Source organism: Triticum urartu, chromosome 4A (assembly GCF_056163025.1).
Source record: "Triticum urartu cultivar PI428250 chromosome 4A, HENAU_Tu73, whole genome shotgun sequence".
Lineage (NCBI taxonomy): Eukaryota > Viridiplantae > Streptophyta > Magnoliopsida > Poales > Poaceae > Triticum > Triticum urartu.
In genome coordinates this window covers 178,655,886-178,665,763 of record NC_141876.1, presented here as the reverse complement: position 1 = coordinate 178,665,763, position 9,878 = coordinate 178,655,886, and positions in this window count along the sequence as shown.

Below are 9,878 nucleotides of genomic sequence, written 5' to 3'. Positions count from 1 at the left end.
AAGGTTTGTAGAACAGTAGCAAATTTCCCTCAAGTGGATGACCTAAGGTTTATCAATCCGTGGGAGGCGTAGGATGAAGATGGTCTCTCTCAAACAACCCTGCAACCAAATAACAGAGAGTCTCTTGTGTCCCCAACACACCCAATACAATGGTAAATTGTATAGATGCACTAGTTCGGCGAAGAGATGGTGATACAAGTGGTATATGGATGGTAGATAAAGGTTTTTGTAATCTGAAAATATAAAAACAGCAAGGTAACTAATCATAAAAGTGAGCGTAAACGGTATTGCAATGATAGGAAACAAGGCCTAGGGTTCATACTTTCACTAGTGCAAGTCCTCTCAACAATAATATCATAATTGGATCACATAACTATCCCTCAACATGCAACAAAGAGTCACTCCAAAGTCACTACTAGCGGAGAACAAACAAAGAGATTATGGTAGGGTACGAAACCACCTCAAAGTTATTCTTTCCAGTCAATCCGTTGGGCTATTCCTATAAGTGTCACAAACAGCCCTAGAGTTCGTACTAGAATAACACCTTAAGACACAAATCAACCAAAACCCTAATGTCACCTAGATACTCCAATGTCACCTCAAGTATCCGTGGGTATGATTATACGATATGCATCACACAATCTCAGATTCATCTATTCAACCAACACATAGAACCTCAAAGAGTGCCCCAAAGTTTCTACCGGAGAATCACGACGAAAACGTGTGCCAACCCCTATGCATAGGTTCATGGGCGGAACCCGCAAGTTGATCACCAAAACATACATCAACTGAATCACGTGATATCCCATTGTCACCACAGATACACACGGCAAGACATACATCAAGTGTTCTCAAATCTTTAAAGACTCAATCCGATAAGATAACTTCAAAGGGGAAACTCAATCCATTACAAGAGAGTAGAGGGGGGTGAGAAACATAAGATCCAACTATAATAGCAAAGCTCGTGATACATCAAGATCGTATCACCTCAAGAACACGAGAGAGAGAGAGAGATCAAACACATAGCTACTGGTACATACCCTCAGCCCCGAGGGAGAACTACTCCCTCCTCGTCATGGAGAGCACCAGGATGATGAAGATGGCCACCGGAGAAGGATTGCCCCCTCCGGCAGGGTGCCGGAACGGGTCTAGATTGACTTTCGGTGGCTACTGAGGCTTCTGGCGGCGGAACTCCCGATCTATTGTGCTCCCGGATGTTTTTAGGGTATATGGAAATATATATGCAGAAGAAATACATCAGGGGGGCCACGAGGGGCCCACCAGGGTGGAGGGCGTGCCCCCCTACCTCGTGGCCTCCTCGAAGCTTCCCTTATGTGGCCTCCAAGTCTTCTAGGCTTCTTCTGATCCGAAAATAAGTTTCGTGAAGTTTCAGGTCAATTGGACTCCGTTTGATTTTCCTTTTCTGCGATATTCTAAAACAAGGAAAAAACAGAAACTGGCATTGGGCTCTAGGTTAATAGGTTAGTCCCAAAAATCATATAAAATAGCATATAAATGCATATAAAACATCCAAGGTTGATAATATAATAGCATGGAACAATCAAAAATTATAGATACGTTGGAGACGTATCACGTGTGCGTATATATTTTTTGTTTTCCATCCAACGTTTCCCAACAAAATTCACATCCATAGATTCATTATTATTCTCAATCAAAGTGGACAAAGGCATATCATTAGGATCAATAGGAGCACTCTTACTAGCAAACAATTTCATAAGTTCATCCATCTTTCCACTCAAAGTATTAATTTCCTCAATCGCATGCACTTTTTTACTAACGGAAGATCTTTCGGTATTCCTTTGAGAGTAACTTTCCATAATATTATCTTGGAGTTTGGTAGCTTCTCATAATGTAATTTCCATAAAATTACCTCCCATGGAGGAGTCTAAAAGATTTCTAGATGCAAGATTCAATCCGGCATAAAAATTTTGTATGATCATCCATAAACATAAACCATGATTAGGGCAATTTCTTATCACAATTTCATCCTCTCCTAAGATTGGGCAACATGTTCATGATGAAGTTTCTTAAAATTCATTATATCGTTCCTAAGGGAGATGATCTTAGCGGGAGGAAAATACTTGGAAATAAAAGAATCTTTGCACTTATTCAATGAATGAATATTATTTCGGGGCAAAGATGAAAACCAAGTTTTAACACGATCTCGTAGTGAGAACGGAAATAGCTTCAATTTAACAATACCATTATCCACATCCTTTTTCTTTTGCATATCACACAACTCAACAAAAGTTTTTAGATGGGATACGGCAACTGAAGGAAATATGCCCTAGAGGCAATAATAAAGTTGTTACTTATATTTCCTCATATCATGATAAATGTTTATTATTCATGCTAGAATTGTATTAACCAGAAACTTAGTACATGTGTGAATACATAGACAAACAAAGTGTCCCTAGTATGCCTCTACTTGACCAGCTCATTAATCAAAGATGGTTATGTTTCCTGACCATAGACATGTGTTGTCATTTGATGAACGGGATCACATCATTAGAGAATGATGTGATGGACAAGACCCATCCTTTAGCTTAGCACTATGATCGCTTAGTTTATTGCTATTGCTTTCTTCATGACTTATACATGTTCCTATAACTATGAGATCATGCAACTCCCGAATACCGGAGGAACACTTAGTGTGCTATCAAATGTCACAACATAACTGGGTGATTATAAAGATGCTCTACAGGTGTCTCGGTGTTTGTTGAGTTGGCATAGATCGAGATTAGGATTTGTCACTCCGGTTGTCGGAGAGGTATCTCTGGGCCCTCTCGGTAATGCACATCACTATAAGCCTTGCAAGCAATGTGACTAAAGAGTTAGTTGCGGGATGATGCATTACAGAACGAGTAAAGAGACTTGCCGGTGAAAAGATTGAACTAGGTATGATGATATCGAAGATCAAATCTCGGGCAAGTAACATACCGATGACAAAGGGAACAACGTATATTGTTGTGCGGTTTGACCGATAAAGATCTTCGTAGAATATGTAGGAGCCAATATGAGCATCCAAGTTCCACTATTGGTTATTGACCGGAGATATGTCTCGGTCATGTCTACATAGTTCTCGAACCCGTAGGGTCCGCACGCTTAACATTCGATGACGATATGTATTATGAGTTATGTGATTTGATGTACCAAAGTTTGTTTGGAGTCCCGGTTGAGACCACGGACATGGCGAGGAGTCTCACATGGTCGAGACGTAAAAATCGATATATTGGAAGGCTATATTCGGACATCGGAAAGGTTCTGAGTGGTTCGGGTATTTTTCGGAGTACCATAGAGTTACGGGAATTCGCCGGAGGAAGTATTGGGCCTTCATGGGCCTTAGTGGAAAGGAGAGAAGGGCCACAAGGGGAGCCCCCCCCCCCACGGGCTTATCTGAATTGGACTAGGGAGGGGGCGGCGCCCCCGTCTTTCCTTCTCCCTCTCCTCTCCTTCCTTCTTCTCCTACTTGGACTAGGAAAGGGGGGAAACCTACTCCTACTAGGAGTAGGAATCCCCCCTTGGGCGCGTCCCTTGAGGTCAGCCCTCCTCCTCCCCTCCTTTATATACGGGGGAGGGAGGCACCCCATAGACACACAAGTTGATTGTTTAGCTGTGTGCAGTGCCCCCTCCCCAGAATTCCACCTCGGTCATAACGTTGTAGTGCTTAGGCGAAGCCCTGCGTCGGTAACTTCATCATCACCATCAACATGCCGTCGTGCTGACAAAACTCTCCCTCGGCCTCAGTTGGATCAAGAGTACGAGGGACGTCACCGAGCTGAACGTGTGCAGATCACGGAGGTGCCATGCGTTCGGTACTTGATCGGTTGGATCGAGAAGACGTTCGACTACATTAACCGCGTTTCATAATGCTTCCACTTTCGGTCTATGAGGGTACGTAGACATACTCTCCCCCTCTCGTTGCTATGCATCTCCTAGATAGATCTTGCGTGATCGTAGGAAAATTTTGAAATACTGCGTTCCCCAACAGTGGCATCCGAGCCAGGTCTATGCGTAGATGTTATATGCACGAGTAGAACACAAAGGACTTGCGGCGTGGGTATATACATATTGCTTGTCGTCACTAGTTGTTTCTTGATTCGGCGGTATTGTTGGATGAAGCGGCCTGGACCAACATTACATGACCGTGTTCATGAGACTGGTTCTACCGACGTGCTTTGCACACAGGTGGCTGGCGGTTGTCTATTTCTCCAACTTTAGTTGAATCGGAATCAATGAACAGGGTTCTTTCTGAAGATCAAAAATCAATCACTATACCACGTTGTGGTTTTGATACGTAGGTAAGAACGGTTCTTTCTAGAAGCCCGTAGCAGCGACGTAGAACTTGCAACAACAAAGTAGAGGACGTCTAACTTTTTTTGCAGGGTATGTTGTGATGTGATATGGTCAAGACTGATGAGATATAAATTGTTGTATGCGATGATCATGTTTTCTTGAAGTTATTGGCAACTGGCAGGAGCCTTATGGTTGTCTCTTTATTGCATAAGATGCAAGCGCCATATAATTGCTTTACTTTATCCCTATGCGATAGCAATAGTTGCAAAAGCAATAGTTGGCGAGACAACCATGTGATGACACATTGATAAAGATCAAGATGATGGAGATCATGGTGTCATGCCGGTGACGATAGAGATCATGATGGTACTTTGGAGATGGAGATCAAAGGCGCAAGATGATTATGGCCATATCATGTCACATATTTTGATTGCATGTGATGTTTATATTTTATGCATCTTATTTATCTTAGTACGACGGTAGCATTATGAGATGATCCCTTACTAACATTTCAAGGTATACGTGTTCTCCCTGAGTATGCACCGTTGCGACAGTTCTTCATGCTGAGACACCACGTGATGATCGGGTGTGATAAGCTCTACGTTCACATACAACGGGTGCAAGCCAGTTTTGCACATGCAGAATACGCAGGTGAAACTTGACGAGCCTAAAATATGCATATATGGCCTCGGAACACTGAGAGCGATAGGTCGAGCATGAATCATATAGTAGATATGATCAACATAGTGATGTTCACCATTGAAAACTACTCCATCTCACGTGATGATCGGACATGGTTTAGTTGATATGGATCACAAGATCACTTAGATAACTAGAGGGATGTCTATCTAAGTGGGAGTTCTTAAGTAATATGATTAATTGAACTTAAATTTATCATGAACTTAGTCCTGATAGTATTTGCATATCTATGTTGTAGATCAATTGCTCGCGTATAGCTTCCCCGTTTTATTTATGATATGTTCCTAGAGAAAACTATGTTGAAAGATGTTAGTAGCAATGATGTGGACCAGCTCCGTGATCTGAGGATTATCCTCATTGCTGCATAGAAGAATTATGTCCTTGATGCACCGCTAGGTGACGGACCTATTGCAGGAGCAGAGGCAGACATTATGAACGTTTGGCAAGCTCGGTATGATGACTACTTGATAGTTTAGTGCGCCATGCTTTACCGCTTAGAACCTGGACTTCAAAAACATTTTGAACACCATGGAGCATATAAGATGTTCCAAAATTTGAAATTAGTATTTCAGACGCATGCCCGTGTTGAGAGGTATGAGACCTCTGACAGTACTTTTCCTACAAGATGGAGGAGAATAGCTCAACCAGTGAGCATGTGCTCAGATTGTCTGGATAGTACAATTGCTTGAATCAAGTGGGAGTTAATCTTCCAGATAAGATAGTGATTTACAGATTTCTCTAGTCACTGTCACGAAGTTACTGGAACTTAGTGATGAACTATAATATGCAAGGGATGACATAAAACGATTCCCGAGCTCTTCACGATGCTGAAATTGGCGAAGGTAGAAATCAAGAAAAGCATCAAGTGTTGATGGTTGACAAGACCACTAGTTTCAAGTAAAAGGGCAAGGGAAAGAAAGGGAACTTCAAGAGGAATGGCAAGCAAGTTGTCACTCCCGTGAAGAAGCCCAAAGCTAGACCTAAGCCTGAAACTGAGTGCTCCTACTGCAAAGGGGATGGTCACTAGAAGCGGAACTACCCCAAATACTTGGCGGATAAGAAGGATGACAAAGTGAACAAAAGTATATTTGATATACATGTTATTGATGTGTACTTTACTAGTGTTCATAGTAACCCTAGGGTATTTGATACCGATTCAGTTGCTAAGATTAGTAACTCGAAACAAGAGTTGCAAAATGAACAGAGACTAGTTAAGGGCAAGGTGACGATGTGTGTTGCAAATGATTCCAAGGTTGATAATATCACCATCACACACTCCTTTTACCTTTGGGATTAGTGTTGAACCTAAAATAAATGTTATTTGGTGTTTGCGTTTAGCATGAATATGATTGGATCATGTTTATTGCAATACAGTTATTCATTTAAGTCAAAGAATAATTGTTGTTATGTTTACATGAATAAAACCTTCTATGGTCATACACTTAATCTAAATGGTTTATTGAATCTCGATTGTAGTGATACACATATTCATAATATTGATGCCAAAAGATGCAAAGTTGATAATGATAGTGAAACATACTTGTGGCACTGCCGTTTAGGTCATATTGGTATAAAGCGCATGAAGAAACTCCATGCGGATGGCTTTTGGAATCACTTGATTATGAATCATTTGATGTTTGCGAACCATGCCTCATGGTCAGATGACTAAGACTCCGTTCTCCGGAACAATGGAGCGAGCCACTGACTTATTGGAAATAATACATACCGATGTATGCGGTCCGATGAGTGTTGAGGCTCGCGTCGGGTATCGTTATTTTTTGACTTTCACAGATGATTTGAGCAGATATGAGTATATCTACTTAATGAAACAAAAGTCTGAAACATTTGAAAAGTTCAGAGAATTTCAGTGTGAAAGTGGAAAATCATCATAACAAGAAAATAAAGTTTATACGATATCGTGGAGGTGAATATTTGAGTTACGAGTTTTGTCTTCATTTGAAACAATGCAGAATAGTTTCGCAACTCACGCCACCTAGAACACCACAGCGTAATAGTGTGTCCGAACATCATAACCATACTTTATTAGATATGGTGCGATCTATGATGTCTCTTACCGATTTACCACTATCGTTTTGGGGATATGCATTAGAGACAGCTGCATTCACGTTAAATAGGGAACCATCTAAAAATCCATTGAGATGACACCATATGAACTGTGGTTTAGCAAGAAACCTAAGTTGTCATTTCTTAAAGTTTGGGGTTGCGATGCTTATGTGAAAAAGTTTCAGCCTGATAAGCTCAAACCCAAATCAGAGAAGTGAGTCTTCATAGGATACCCAAAAGAAATTGTTGGGTACACCTTCTATCACAGATCCGAAGGCAAGATCTTTGTTGCTAAGAGTGGATCCTTTCTAGAGAAGGAGTTTCTCTCAAAAGAAGTTAGTGGGAGGAAAGTAGAACTTCATGAGGTAATTGTACCTTCCCCCGAATTAGAAAGTAGTGCATCAAATAAATCAATTCTAGTGATGCCTACACCAACTAGAGAGGAAGTTAATGATGATGATCATGAAACTTCGGATCAAGTTACTACAGAACTTCGTAGGTCAACCAGAGCATGATCGGCACCAGAGTTGTACAGTAAGCGTGTACTGGAAGTCATGTTACTTGACCGTGATGGACTTACAAACTATGAGGAAGCGATGATGAGCCCAGATTCCACAAGATGGCTTGAGGCCATGAAATCTGAGATGGGATCCATGTATGCGAACAAAGTATGGACTTTGGTGGACTTTCCCAATGATCGGCAAGCCATAGAGAATAAATGGATCTTCAAGAGGAAGACGGACGCTAATAGTAGTGTTACTATGTACAAAGCTCGAATTGTTGAAAAACAGTTTTTGACAAGTTCAAGGTGTTGACTACGATGAGATTTTCTCATTCGTAGCGATGCTTAAGTCTGTCCGAATCATGTTAGCAAATTGCCACATTTTACGAAATCTGACAAATGGATATCAAAACTACATTCCTTAATGGATTTTTTAAAGAAGAGTTGTATATGATGCAACCAGAAGGTTTTATCAATCCTAAAGGTGCTAACAAAATGTGCAAGCTCCAGCGATCCATCTATGGACTGGTGCAAGCATCTCGGAGTTGGAATATACGTTTTGATAAGTTGATCAAAGCATATAGTTTTATATAGGCTTGCGGTGAAGTCTGTATTTACAAGAAAGTGAGTGGGAGCTCTGTAGCATTTCTGATATCATATGTGGATGACATATTGTTGATCAGAAATGATACTGAATTTCTGGATAGTATAAAAGGATACTTGAATAAGAATTTTTCAATGAAAGACCTCGGTGAAGCTTCTTACATATTGGGCATCAGGATCTATAGAGATAGATCAAGACGCTTGATAAATTTTTCAATGAGTACATACCTAGATAAGATTTTGAAGAAGTTCAAAATAGAACAGTCAAAGAAGGAGTTCTTGCCTGTGTTGCAAGATGTGAAGTTGAGTAAAGACACAAAACCGGACCACGGCAGAAAATAGAAAGAGAATGAAAATTCATTCCCTATGCCTCAGTCATAGGTTCTATAAAGTATGCTATGTTGTGTACTAGACCTATTGTATACCTTAGCATGATTTTGGCAAAGGGGGTACAATAGTGATCTAGGAGTAGATCACTGGACAACGGTCAAAATTATCCTTAGAGGACTAAGGAAATATTTCTCGATTATGGAGGCAATAAAAGAGTTCATCGTAAAGAGTTATGTCGATGCAATCTTTTGACACCGATCTAGTTGACTCTAAGCCTCGATCTAGATACATATTGAAAGTGGGAGCAATTAGCTAGAGTAGCTCTGTGCATAGTATTGTAGACATAGAAATTTGCAAAATACGTATGGATCTGAATGTTGTAGACTCGTAGACTACACTTCTCTCACAAGCAGAACATGATCACTCTTTGGGTGTTAATCACATAGCAATGTGAACTAGATTGTTGACTCTAGTAAACCCTTTGGGTATTAGTCACATGAAGATGTGAACTAATCACAAAAATATGTGAACTATTGGTGTGAAATCGCATGACAATGTAAACTAGATTATTGACTCTAGTGCAAGTGGGAGATTGAAGGAAATATGCCCTAGGGGCAATAATAAAGTTGTTATTTATATTTCCTTATATCATGATAAATGTTTATTATTCATGCTAGAATTGTATTAACCGGAAACTTGGTACATGTGAGAATACATAGACAAACAAAGTATCCCTAGTATGCCTCTACTTGACTAGCTCGTTAATCAAAGATGGTTATGTTTCCTGACCATAGACATGTGTTGTCATTTGATGAACGGGATCACATCATTAGAGAATGATGTGATGGGCAAGACCCATCCGTTAGCTTAGCACTATGATCGTTTAGTTTATTGATATTGCTTTCTTCATGACTTATACATGTTCCTATAACTATGAGATTATGCAACTCCCGAATACCGGAGAAACACTTAGTGTGCTATCAAACGTCACAACGTAAGTGGGTGATTATAAAGATGCTCTATAGGTGTCTCCGATAGTGTTTGTTGAGTTGGCATGGATCGAGATTAGGATTTGTCACTCCGATTGTCGGAGAGGTATCTCTGGGCCCTCTCGGTAATGCACATCACTATAAGCCTTGCAAGCAATGTGACTAATGAGTTAGTTGCACGATGATGCATTACAGAACGAGTAAAGAGACTTGCCGGTGACGAGATTGAACTAGGTATGATGATACCGACGATCAAATCTCGGGCAAGTAACATACCGATGACAAAGGGAACAATGTATGTTGTTGTGCGATTTGACCGACAAAGATCTTTGTAGAATATGTAGGAGCCAATATGAGCATCCAGGTTCCGCTAT